Below are 13,223 nucleotides of genomic sequence, written 5' to 3'. Positions count from 1 at the left end.
AACCTAAACCTAACCATAGTTTCAAACATAGAACTGGACTTTAGGTTGAAACTTTTGCATTTATGTTACAATCACATTTGCTTGTGATTGCAATTTTTCCTATTATTAACTTGTCAAATCGTCATTGTTATACGTACTACCTAAATTCGCGTCTAAAAAAAAATAAAAGATCGTCAATTAGCCAAAACCTCGCTTGAATCTCCGAAAAATATGTTGGTGAGTAGTGCGCCCATTGCGTTAAGTTGCGCCTAACGCACCCCTCCCGCGCCAAACACGCATCTATGTGTCGCGCGTAGCAATGTTGCAAGGAGCGCAACCTTTGCATCACATGTTCTTATCAATTTAGTCATCGTAGTGGTCAATCCTACGTTCGGTCCGTCTGCATTCATGTAAAAGGATGGTCATTCTAGCGGTCTCACCTAATAAAAAAAAAAATAATCTTTTCATGCAAGGTCGAGTATATTCTAAAAAAATGTGCATCTAGAAAGGTGGTCATGGTAGAGTTAGAATTGTCAATCATACCCAATCACATTCAATCAATTTCAAAAACATACAATTTTCAAAATTAATCATGCACCTGTTCTATTCTACCTTTTTGGAAAATATTTAATAATAATCGTCATACAAGACATTTACAAAAAAAAAAAAAATTCAGAATCAATCCATCATCTTTTATTAATAAAAGATAAAAAAAAGGGAGTCTCTGTCTAAAATGAATTTCGAAAATTCTTAGCCCGATCCAAACACCTGCGTTCGATGCAACCTACATCTAGTAATAGTGTTTTTTAAAAGCCATCCCAAAAGAATTCTAAAGTGTTAAAGTCCTATTTTTTAATTAATTGTGTTTTGAGCCCATAAAATTTTTTTTTGAGCCCAATCCTTTGAAAAAGTCCAATAATTAATTACTCATGATAATTAATTGTTTTATTTTAATAAACATGTATTTTCAAAGGTATGTTTATAATTAAAATCGGATTTTCGAACTAAAAAGATAAAAGAATATCTTTAAAACGCGTTTTATGAAAGAGCTGTCAAAACGTCAAAAAGCAAGGCGGTATGCCTGACACACCATTGTTTAACTGTGTCAGGCGCACCAATAATATGCACCTAACATGTGGCACTATGCGTTACATAAAGTCGTACTCTAGGCGCACTGCCCTGCGTCACGCGCAATGTTCTTTTCTCTCTCTTTTAAACCGTGTTCCATGTGTACGCAGCTGATTGTGCATGTTGGTTCAGGCGCACCAATGTGCGCCTGACACGTGTAATTGTATGTCACAAAGAAACGTGTGCTTGGCGCACTCTTTACGTGACGCACATATTTTGTTTTCCTATAAACATGTCTTGATTTTCCATGGTCTTTTCATAGGACTTTTATACTTTGACACTTCAATATTTTACGAACACCTACAAAACCTATCTACGAAGCACATATATTTCTGACAAAAACACATACAAACACATTCACACACGTTAAGATTATCAAGTTTTACCTTCTCTGTTGTGTCATCCTAGTCGAAAGTAAACTATTTCAATGTCATTAAAAAGTGCAAGCTTTTGTCAAGATAACTTGAGGGAAACCGACTTAAGCCATCCATACAGTTGGTTAGGCGTTGTACTGCTTCGACAGTTTGAGGGCTTTTTATTTCGATGATGGCCTAAAATTGGTCTGCGTTGACCTCAATTACCCGCTCATCCTCCACAAACTGGAGGCACTTCCGCCTTCAGGCTCCAAAGACACACGTCTTTGGATTGAGCTTCATGTTTTAAGCACAAAAGGTGGATAGGGTCTCTCGCAGATATGAGGCCAACACCATGTTCGATAGCCACTCAGTGTAGTGGCATTCACTAGTAGAGAAAGGTCGATTGCGTCGGACCTGGGACCCCTATTTGCGTCGGACCCAGGCAGATAACATATAATTGATCTACGTCGTATGCGGAAACGACGCAGATCTTTTAGCTATTTGCATCACACGTCTTATACAGTGCGACACAAATCAGTAATATGCGACGCACATATCCCAACATACGACGCATATGGGAGATACACCTATCCAGCAGCCCATCCAACGGTAATTTGCGTCGCACCTAATGCCACATGCGATGCAAATTACTGAATTTGATTTTTTTTTTTAATTTCAGCTTTTATTTTTCAAAATCGCACAGTATATACAAAAAAAATAATTCCAGATCGCATATTCAGACATGATTCCAAAAGCAAATCAATCCCACAATATGACTTAAAATAGCAATCGAATTTTTGCATTAATATGTAAATATTAGATACAAATATATGTCAAAAATATATACAATATATACAAAAAAAATTACATTGTGAATATGTAAACAAATTAAAACTGAATCTAAAAAGGAACATTGCAACGACCGATGTTTTTCGATGTGTTCGAGGGAGACGACTTCGTGAAGAACCAATTCCAGATATGAAAGTTTAAAAGTAAATTCTAAATCAGAAAATAAACCATAAAAATGCCAAAAAGTAAACAAGAAAAATAGATACAAAAAAAAAAACGAATGGAACAAAGTTTTTATTTTTCATTTGCATGAACTAAAGTTTTGTTTTTCAGATCTGAAAATGAAAAACGAATTTTCAGATTTGAAAACTAAAAAGAAAATCATATCTAAAAATGAAAAAACATATCAGATTTAAAAATTGAAACAACTTCGAATCTGTCAAAGCGAGAGAGAAAACGAAAGATGATGTGATTCACCGGAAAATAGAAAATCAGATCTAAGATGCGCTAAAGTCGTCTGTTGAAGTCGCCAATATGATGTGATTCGTTCGCTGAAATCGTCTGTTGAAGTCGTTCGCTGAAGTCGACAATATCAAAGGGAAGATGAGAATTTCAGAAGGAATGTGAGAAGGCTCGACAGAATTTGAGAGGAGAATTTGAGAGTGAGGCTTGACAGAATTTTAGAGGAGAGGAGAATTCGAGAGTGAGGCTTGACAAAATTTGAGAGTGAGAATTCGAGAGTGAGAGTTTGAGAGGAGAATTTAAGGGGCGCGACTGAGAGTAAGGGGCGTGGTTGAGATTTTAGGGTAAATGTTTTTTTGGCTAGTATTGTGGGACAAGGATCTGCGTCGAACGGGCCATTAGGTCCGACACAAATTGGAGAATCATCTGCGTCATACGTGAGGGGAGATACGACGCAGATTGACTATTTGCGTCACACGTGGGCTTCATGCGACGTGCATAGGTCGTATTTTACGTCGATTCCTTATTGCATGCGACGCAAATGAGTCATCTGCGACGTTTGTCCTGTTGTGCGACACAGATGGTGAGACGCAAATCGTTGTTCTTCTACTAGTAATTCCTTTATGAAACCTGCTATGAACAGCTTTTTCACTTCTTCTGCATCGACATTCTCAACCCCAGATGTAGTAATTTCTTCTGTACTACGCGATGGCCGTCTTTGATGTTGAGACACTGGTCCATGATGCGAGGGTCGATGCCAGGCATCTCTAAACTCCTTACGAGTGGAAGGGATTTGAGATATGATATCATCAGGTACTTGCTTTTTAATGTGTGTTGTCCTGCCTTTCTCTTCATCAATGCATACTTCATCATCTCCATCCATCGAAGGTCTTTCGTATCGCTTTGAATTTTACGCGAAGTAAAGCCCCATGACGGGGAAGGGTTCTTCTGGTTTGGGCTAATTCCTTTTCTTTGGCACTTCTTCTGTCTGACTTTTTTCATGTTCTTCACATAACATTCTCGAGCGGATTAGGAAGCCGAAGAGAATCCTCCTACCTTTCCCTTTTTCTCCCATTCGGACTGGTAGTTTTTGACCCCAACAGATGCACTGACTGTCCGCCGAATTCGACGAGCGGTTGGCTGATGGGTTCAAGATTGTAGGCTTGGAATTTCAGCTTTTTGAGACAATTCATGGTCATAATGTCGGAGGAGTTTCTACTATCAATTAAGACTCGACCCACCCACACTTTGGCGATCTTAAGGTTGGCGACTAATGGGTCGTCGAGAGGCGTTTGGATATGTCGATGAGTGTCCTTGAATGTCATTGTAGGGCATGTTCTTGTTGTTGTCATAATAGCCACTAACCCGTGTTTCAAGTTGTAGAGGTATTTCTTTTTAGAGCGGTCGGTTAAGCCACCCGAAGCGTACCCTCTAGCGATGACATTGACAAATCCTTTTTTCCCTTCTTGATTCCTTTTCTCTGCGAGGTTCTTTCTTCTTTTCTGTTGGATTCTTCAAATACTAATTCACTCTTCCTTCATCAGCCAATTGGTCTAAAGCTCTTTTGAGCTTTCAAAAATCGCGGGTGGTGTGACCTCAGTCATGGTAGTATTCACAACAGAGCTTCTCGTCCCTCCAACTAATAAATGTGTCTCTTCTATTGGTGTTGTACGGTGGATCATACTTGTTTTCATCCATCCAAGATTTCTTGTCCCTTTCCCTTCTAGGGACATCCCGTGATGTGTCCGCTCGAGTGGATGGTTGTTCTTTCTCTTGTTTGGTTCGTCATGAGTTTTGCAGCTGCTTTTATGAATTTTTCAGAGAGGCATATGGTGTCGGAGAAGGTAAATGCCTCGCTCTCTATTAGCTTGAATCTCCTCGAGGGTTAAAGTTCTGACATTAAGGCGGTGAAGGCCATAAGGTTTCGAAGGTTCGAGACCTTTTAGGGACTCTGCATAGAACCTTCATTTTCTGAGGATTGGGGGTTCGCGTGATTTCCTCACTGAAGATAGTGATGAAGCCAAGATTCCCAAAAGTGAGTACTAGAGCATTCACTGGGCCCTAGATGTGCTTGATTCTTCTTCCTCGTGCGACTTGCTACTTGTTCGTGCTGTCGAGGGCCATCCCGTCCCCGGTTAGGGTGAGATACCGACCCATCTTGTCTCGAGCGGGCTCCGCACTTTTTTAGTACTTCTCGAGCATCTAGGGTGTCATTCATCGTAGCACGTCCGTTTATGATGTGTTGAGCGTCTCCTCTCGCTGAGGGACCTCGAACACAATTATGTGGTGCTTGAGCTTCAGCTTGAAGTACTCAGGCCTTGAACTTAGGTGCTAGAGTGTCCGGTTGTGGCCTAAAACAGTCGTGTCCCATAGCAGGCTTATGACCGCCTGCTCTCAAAGGGATTGAAGTCTTGTTTAAGGTTCCTTCACCTACATACTTAAGTATGTACATGAGAGTTTGAATACTACGTGTGAGGGTATCATTAAATTATTCCACTAGCTGCCGGAGGTCTTAATGAGTGACAGGGTTGAGACTTGGTAGTTCATATCGAGGAAACTCAATTCGAGGCAAGATCACCCATTCTCAAGGTACCCGCTCGTTAACTGCACTTGCAGCCGCTCAGGGTCCGATCCCTTCGAGGACGTGTTGGTTCCTTTATGACAGTAGCCGAGCCCTCTAAGGGTATTCCGCTTTTTCATCAGCCACCACTAGGGGAGGCTGAGCATTTAGATTTTTTCTTGTTCGACATGTTCTTAGGGCATTGACCATTGCTCTTTTTGATGTCACGATCCCTAAAGACGACACCAACTTATTTCGAGTAGAAACATGTAAAGTTGGGGTTCCAGTCAAGAGTACGAGGGGAGTGTGTTTTTAGGTTATGTCAATAGTACGAGAAATGCCACAATACCAACAAAACATGGATTAGACTACCGCGGGGGTGATTCCGGGATCAGCCCTTCTACGCTCAAGTTAGTATCGGGATCTTGAGATCTGGAGAGATAGAGTTGGTAGGTGAAATATTCATTACCCACATTGAATTGGGATCCGTTTCCTATTTATAGAGATTAAGGATGATGATGTTTGACTGCCACGTCAGACTTGAAATCTGGTTGGGCTCGGTCGGCCTTATTGAGTGATGATGTGTTTATTATATATCGATTACTTACTCCAATCACCTATCAAAACTAAGGGAATTGGAGTAAGTAATCGATATATAATAAACACATCATCACTCAATAAGGCCGACCGAGCCCAACCAGATTTCAAGTCTGATTTTGCCTTTTTTAGACGGTTTTGTAAAAAGTATAAATAGGTTTTTAGTATTTTTGATTAGAGTATTGGGATAAAAAGCCAGCCCAGCCAATTATTTAAGACATTATGCTTGTTAGGTGCAATGTCAATGCAGCGGCATCCACCGTATAGATAAAACCAACACAACACAGTCACACTATGAGATGATAAAAAGTTTACTAGCTTGTTCAGAGGCTCCGGCTTTGGATTAAGTCTAATACGAACATTGGCAAGTAGTATTATCAAGTTCTCCCGCGGGTTCCTGACATTGTCTCTCTACAAAAAAAAATGTGAATGTAGGCAACAAGGGAACATGCCTGAAATCTAAACATGGCTCTCAGCCAATCAAAAAGATCCAAGTCATTCGTTGTCCGCTCTTTCCCTTCTTTTTCGTACCACGGTAATTAAAAAAAAAAGTTCTTAACTGTTAGAATAATGTTCTTTTTGGTATTTGATACATTGCGGTCGATAACATACTTAATTTTTGCATTTTTTAGGTTTAAACACTTAGTTTTTCTCTCTAGCTTTGTATTAACTCTGGATTTTGAAGATTATAGAGATTGTTGATTCCATTTTCATTGTTCTTTAATCATTCGGTATTCCTCTTTATTTTGTTTAATTTAATGAATTCTTCTACTTGCATTATGTTTATTAATTTTATTATTATCATGAGTGAGTAGGGCTTAGAGAGGGAAGCCATGTTTATACCTTTTTTTATTGGGGGTTTAAAGTTCTTCGATATTTCGATTGAATTGGAATAATTCCTATCGCTTTTTTATGCTTGTTTAAGTCATGTAATTGTGCAATCTCATGAGTTATGTTACAATAGGTAGATTTAATTATGTTCAGCGACCATACTGGCATTTGTTAATCTAAGAGTTGTTAATGGCCTACTGTAGGATTAATGAAATACTCTAGTTATTCGAACCTCAATCCAAGTATTGTTGAACTATATTGTGGTGATTCAATTGGTATAAGCATGGTGGACCGATCGATTTCCCTAAGTCTTTAATTATATGATAAACTTCCATCTTTTTGTGTTCAAGACTATTCTATTGTAGTTGTTAAGTACTCAATCAAATTCCTTTCTTGAAGTAGTTAGATAATTGAGCATAAATCTATAAAACTCCTCTCCTTGTGGATCGACCTGTATTTGCCAGTTTATGCTATACAGCACCGTGCACTTGCGGTATATATTTTAAAATCCGTCAAGTTTTTGGCGCCGTTGTCGGGGAGACAGCTGGTTTTAATAGTTTTTTGATTGGTTATTTGAAATATTGCTGCTGTTTCATTGGAACTTCAAGTTTCAATTGAGGCAATCTCACTGCACATTTTTCTTTGTTTCTTTTATGCCCAGGTCTAAAAGAACAGGTACTCCAGTTCCAACTGATCTTGATATTAAGAAAACCCTTCCGCAACTCAAGAAGAAACAAAAGAAGAAGTAGTCTGCTAATCAGGGAAAATCCACGGAAGAACCAACGTAACCAATCATGCCTCCTAAGTCATTGAAGTCTTATGGGGTACCTTCTTCTGGCAATGTTCCCACAGGCCCTACTATGTCTAACATACATGCAGCCAACTTCAAAATCAAGCCAGCCCTTATTAATATGATCCAATAGAACCAATTTGGCGGGCATCCATTTGAAGACCCTGTAAATCATTTGCAACGGTTTCAATAATTCTGTCGTACCGTTAAGCATCAAGGGGTCACTCTTGATCAGTTGAAGGTCATGGTATTTGAGTTTTCTTTGAAAGACAAAGCTCAAAATGGTTGAATGATGTTACAACAACTGAATGGAGTGTTATTTCTGAAGCATTCCTGAAAGAGTATTATCCTCCTACCAAGACTGCAGAATTGAGACATAAACTTACTACCTTTCAACAAGAACCCGATGAAACATTGAAGGAAGCATGGAATAGTTTCAAGGACCCGTATAGAGAATACCCACACCACAATCTTGACAAGTGGTTCATCACCCAAGCATGATACAATGGTCTACAACCCCATATCAAGAGTACAATTGATTCATCTGTAGGGGGTTGGCTTCCTAGATGAGGAGGTGGATGAAGGGTATAATTTTCTGGCCAACTTAGCAGAGAATTATCATAGTTCGTCCACGACTATTACAAAGATAAAGTTGGATGTTGATGCCTATGCCTTATTGTCTTTAGAAGTAGCCCAGTTGGGCATGAAGACGGATTCACTTAGATCATCATAGTCTAGTAGTCTTCCTACGAGTATTAATGTGATGTCTTCCATGGCTCCTTCTTACTGTGAGGTGTGGTGTTCAAGGCCACTTTGGTCATGATTATTGATACAATCAACTAGACCCGAATCAGATGGAGCATGCAAATGCTTTTCAGTAGAGACCTTCAAAAAAACCCATATTCTAACACAATTAACCCTGGTTGGAGGAATCACCCAAATTTTTCTTACAAAAGCAACAATGTTCAGAATCCTCAACCTCCACCACAATCTTCCTACCAACCACCTCATCAAAACCCACCACAACATGCTGCTAGACAACAATATTACTAAGGGGATCCTCAGAACCCCCTCTCAGTTTCAATAGGCCTTAACACCAAGGCTTTCAGCAGCCAGCTTCTTAGAATGTCAGCTCTCAAGAGCCTACCATGTCTGATCTAATGAAAATGATGGTTTATGTGTAGAAAAATCATGAGGAGAGCATCAAGAAGTTGAAGAACACTACCAAACACTTGGAGACTCAACTTACTCAGGTGGTTGGAAATAATGCACAGAGGCAATCAGGTCATCTGTCGGGGCAACTAATTCCCAAAGAAATTGCTAATGTCATCACTCTTCGAATCGGTACACAGTATGATTCACCACCTCCAATTCACCTATGCCTATTAATGATGCACCACCTCTAGTTCAGAATGATGTAGTGGATGAAAAATGAAGTTGAACACGGGAAAGTAGATGAAGCAGAGAAACACAAGAGGAAGGTTATTGACGATTCTCCTACTCCACCACTGCCCTTCCCCCATAGGATGCAAAAATCACAGGTCGATCAACAACTTGGTAAGTTCATGTCTATGGTAAAAAATATTGAGGTAACATATCTTTTCACTGATTTAATTTCTCAAGTACCTGTTTATGCCAAGTTCTAGAAATATATGATCACTAAATAGAAAGATTTCGGTGGCATAGATAAAGTTGCTCTAACTGAAGAGTGTAGTGTTGTTCTGCAAAATAAAATTCCACCAAAACTAAAGCATCCTGGTAGTTTTCCATCCCTTGTCATGTGGGCGCTTTTTTTTATAGATAAGGCTTTATGTGATCTAGGTGCTAGTGTATCTATTATGCCTTTATCTATCTGTAATAAATTGAACTTGGGTGTTTTAAAGTGCACGCAAATTACTTTACAGATGGCAGATCGATCTGTGAAATGTCATTTGGGTATTCTAAAGGATGTACATGTTAGAGTTGGAAAATTTAATCCTGTGGATTTTGTAGTACTTGATATGGAAGAAGATAGTCAAATTCCCATTATTTTGGGTAGACCTTTTCTATGTACTGCAGGTGCTGCTAACCTGTTATTGATGTAAAATATGGCTCTCTGACTTTGAGTGTTGGTGATGATACTATTACTTTTAGGCTAACCAATGCAATTAAGTCTCCTATGCTTGAGCACACATGTTGCAGGATTGATGTACTCGATGAGATTTCTTGAGTTAGTTTTCCACAATTTCTGTCAGATGAATTTATTAGGAGAAATTTTGATCTGAATGATGACTTGACATTGATAGTAGCATTGTAAGGTAATGGAGACTATTTGCTCTACTTCCGAACCAGGTAAAGAAGTTAGAACTTAAACTTTACCTTCTCACTCAAATATGCATTTCTTGATGATGCTGAGGAATGCCTGTGATTGTCAGTACTAAACTCACAGATAGCCAGCTTTCACAACTTCTTCAGTGCTTCGCATGCACAAGAAGGCTATTGGGTATAGTATTGATGATCTAAAGGGATTAGTCCTGATTTTGCATGCATAGAATTAATTTGGAAGAAAATCACCGCCCTTGCATACAACCAAAGACGTTTGAATCTAATATGCAAGAGGTGTGAAAAGGAAATTATGAAACTACTTGACGCGGGCATCATCTACCCCATCTCAGATTCTAAGTGGGTGAGCCCGGTTCAAGTTGTTCCTAAAAAGGGGGGACTACTGTTGTTAAGAATGATAAGGATGAACTAATTCCTACTCTACTGTTACGGTTGGCGGATGTGTATTACTATATTGCAGATTAAACACAACCACTTTGAAAGATCATTTACCTCTCCCTTTTATTGATCAAATGTTAGAAAGATTAGCAAAACACAACTTTTTCTGTTACTTGGTTGGATATTAAGGTTTCTTTCAGATTCCCATTCACTCGACAGATCAGGAGAAGACGACGTTCACTTGCCCTAGCACTTTTGCATATCGCAGAATGTCGTTTGGTTTGTGCAACGCCCTTGCCACATTTCAGAGATGTATGATGGCCATTTTTTCTGATTTCATCGAGAATATCATGGAGGTATTTATTGATGATTTTATGTTTAGATTTGATTGGTGTTTTGCATAATCTCTCAAAATTCTGAAACGTTGTTCTGAGGTTAATCTGGTTCTTAATTGGGAAAAGTGCCACTTTCATGGTGAATGACGGAGTGGTACTTGGACACCTCATATTGAGCGTGGCATCCAGGTGGACAGAGCAAAAATTGAGTGATTGAGAAACTTCCTCCTCCAGTGAATCTCAAGGGAGTGACAAGTTTTCTGGGTCATGCGGGTTTATTTCGCATATTTATAAAAGACTTTTCAAAAATTGCAAAACCCCTTACTCAATTGTTGCTCAAGGATGCCACTTTTGATTTTACTGATGCGTGAGTGGAGTCTTTTGACAGGATTAAGGAAGCATTGATCACTGCCCCTATCATACAACCTCCAGTCTGGAGTCTTCCTTTCGAGATAGATCATGTGTGATGCTAGTGATTATGCAGTTTGTGTTGTGCTTGGTCAAAGGAAGAACAAAGTCCTCCATGCTATCTACAATGCCAGCAAGACCTTAGATGAAGCCCGGGTCAACTATGCTACTAAAGAGAAAGAGTTATTGGACATTGTTTATGCTCTTGACAAGTTTCAGACCTACCTCATAGGTTCGAAAGTGATTGTCCACATCGACCATGCAGCACTAAAGTATCTATTTGCTAATAAGGAAGTGAAGCCATGGCTTATACGATGGATACTCATATTACAAGAGTTTGATTTGGAGATCCGCGATAAGAAGGGTGCTGAGAATGTAGTTCTAGATCATCTTTCCAGATTGAAATTTGAGTCAAGTGCTGATGGTCCCAAAGATGATGCTTTTCCATATGACCATCTTTTTGTTGTGTCTACTCAATCCCTATGGTATGCTGATTTTGCTAACTACTATGTTGGTGGTTCTCATCCTCCTGATTTGACTTATCAACAGCGTAAGAATTTTTATCACGATGCCAAGCATTACTATTGGTAAGACCCACTCTTATACAAGAAATGTTCATATGGCTTGTTCAGAAGATGTGTTGTCGATTAGGAGATAGTTGGGATTCTACAACATTGTCATAGTATGCCTTGTAGTGGGTATCTTGGCTCACAAGCCACAACTTATAGACTTCTCCAGAGTGCGTGGTTCTTATTGGCCTATTATTTTCAAAGATGCTCGTACCTTTTGTCTTTCCTGCAATGAATGTCAACGAACGGGAAATATTTCAAAGAGACAGGAGATGCCACAAATGAGAATTTTGGAGATTGAGCCATTTGATGTGTGGGGCATTCATGGGAGCTTTCCCTTTTTCTTGTGGAAATAGATATATATTGGTTGTTGCGGATTATGTGACTAAGTGGGTTAAAGTTGTGGCTTCAATTACCAATGATTCTAAGGAAGTCATGAAGCTCTTTAAGAAGATTATTTTTCCTCGATTCGGAGTCCCGATCGAGACTCTTGATCAGTGATGAGGGGTCTCATTTTCATCAAAGAACCTTTAAAGCTTTAATGAAGAAATACGGAGTCACTCATAAGGTTGGTTTAGCTTATCATCCTTAGAGTAGTGGTCAAGTTGAAGTCTTCAATCATCAGATTAAGCGCATCTTAGAGAAGGTAGTCAACAGGTCGAGGAAAGATTGGTCCAAAAAATTAGACGATACGTTATGGGCACTGCGAACTGCTTTTAAGACACCTCTAGGAACCACCCCATATCGATTGGTCTATGGTAAAGCTTGTCATTTACCAATTGAAATGGAGTATCTCTCAGTTTGGGCAGTTAAAGAAAGTAACCAGGATTTAGAGGCTACAGGTGAGGCAAGACTTCTTCAGTTGAATAAGTTAGATGAGCTTCGACTAGAAGCATATGAAAACCACAAACTTTACAAGGAGCAAAAAAAGAGATTTCATGACAACATGATTGCAAAGCGTAAGTTTCATGTTAGTGACAAAGTTATACTATACAACTCTAGACTAAGGCTCTTTCTTAGAAAGCTTAAGTCAAAATGGTTTGGACCTTTTGTTGTCACTGATGTGAAGGCACATGGAGCTATTGAAGTGGCTAATGCAGCGGGGACGAAGTTTAAAGTGAATGGTCAGCATCTGAAACTATACCATGAGGGTGCTTTCATAGGCCAAGTGGAGGTTATCACTCCTCGATTTTAAAATCTAAGGTACTACGGGTGTGCGGGACAATCTAAACCAGCGCTTTGCGGGAGGCAACCCGTCTTTTCTTTTCTTCTTTACTAGTTTAGATTACTTTTTTTTAATTTTTTTAGGGAGGCGAGCAAGAGTATACTAATATTTGGACAAGTTTAGTGTGTACAGGGGGTCCATATCAAACCGTAGTGAAATTTTGATGGAAAAAAAGCTAGAAATACAACCGCCCGGTCGACCGGGCAAGCTTGCCCCACCAGGCGCCTTGTCGATGTCTAAACAGAACGAAAAACTTCAGAAAAAAAACATGACGGGATTTTCGCCCGGTTGACCGGGCGCGCAAGAAATTTTTTTGGATTTTGCTGCCCGGTCAACCAAGCAAAATAAGTTCAGGTTCAGTTTAAAAATCACGCGACCGGGCGGATTGCCCGGTTGATCCGGCGAGTGAACTTGTCTCACTGGTAATGCGCCTGATCGACCGGGCGGACACTCGCACCAGCCTATTTGTGCACCTCCTCTCACTTTTCTCTTCA

General features: G+C 39.6%; 1 non-coding gene across 1 annotated transcript; it reads right to left on the bottom strand.

Moving 5' to 3' along the window:
* Positions 1-7,858: 7,858 nt before the first annotated feature.
* On the bottom strand, positions 7,859-7,965 carry LOC125494482 (small nucleolar RNA R71). Its single transcript, XR_007270730.1, has one exon. It is a non-coding gene; the product is annotated as a small nucleolar RNA R71 (small nucleolar RNA).
* Positions 7,966-13,223: the final 5,258 nt, after the last annotated feature.

This window comes from Beta vulgaris, chromosome 1 (assembly GCF_026745355.1).
Source record: "Beta vulgaris subsp. vulgaris cultivar EL10 chromosome 1, EL10.2, whole genome shotgun sequence".
Classification (NCBI taxonomy): Eukaryota; Viridiplantae; Streptophyta; class Magnoliopsida; order Caryophyllales; family Amaranthaceae; genus Beta; species Beta vulgaris.
Note: the sequence above shows the minus strand (reverse complement) of the source record. Positions and strands in the feature narration are given on the sequence as shown.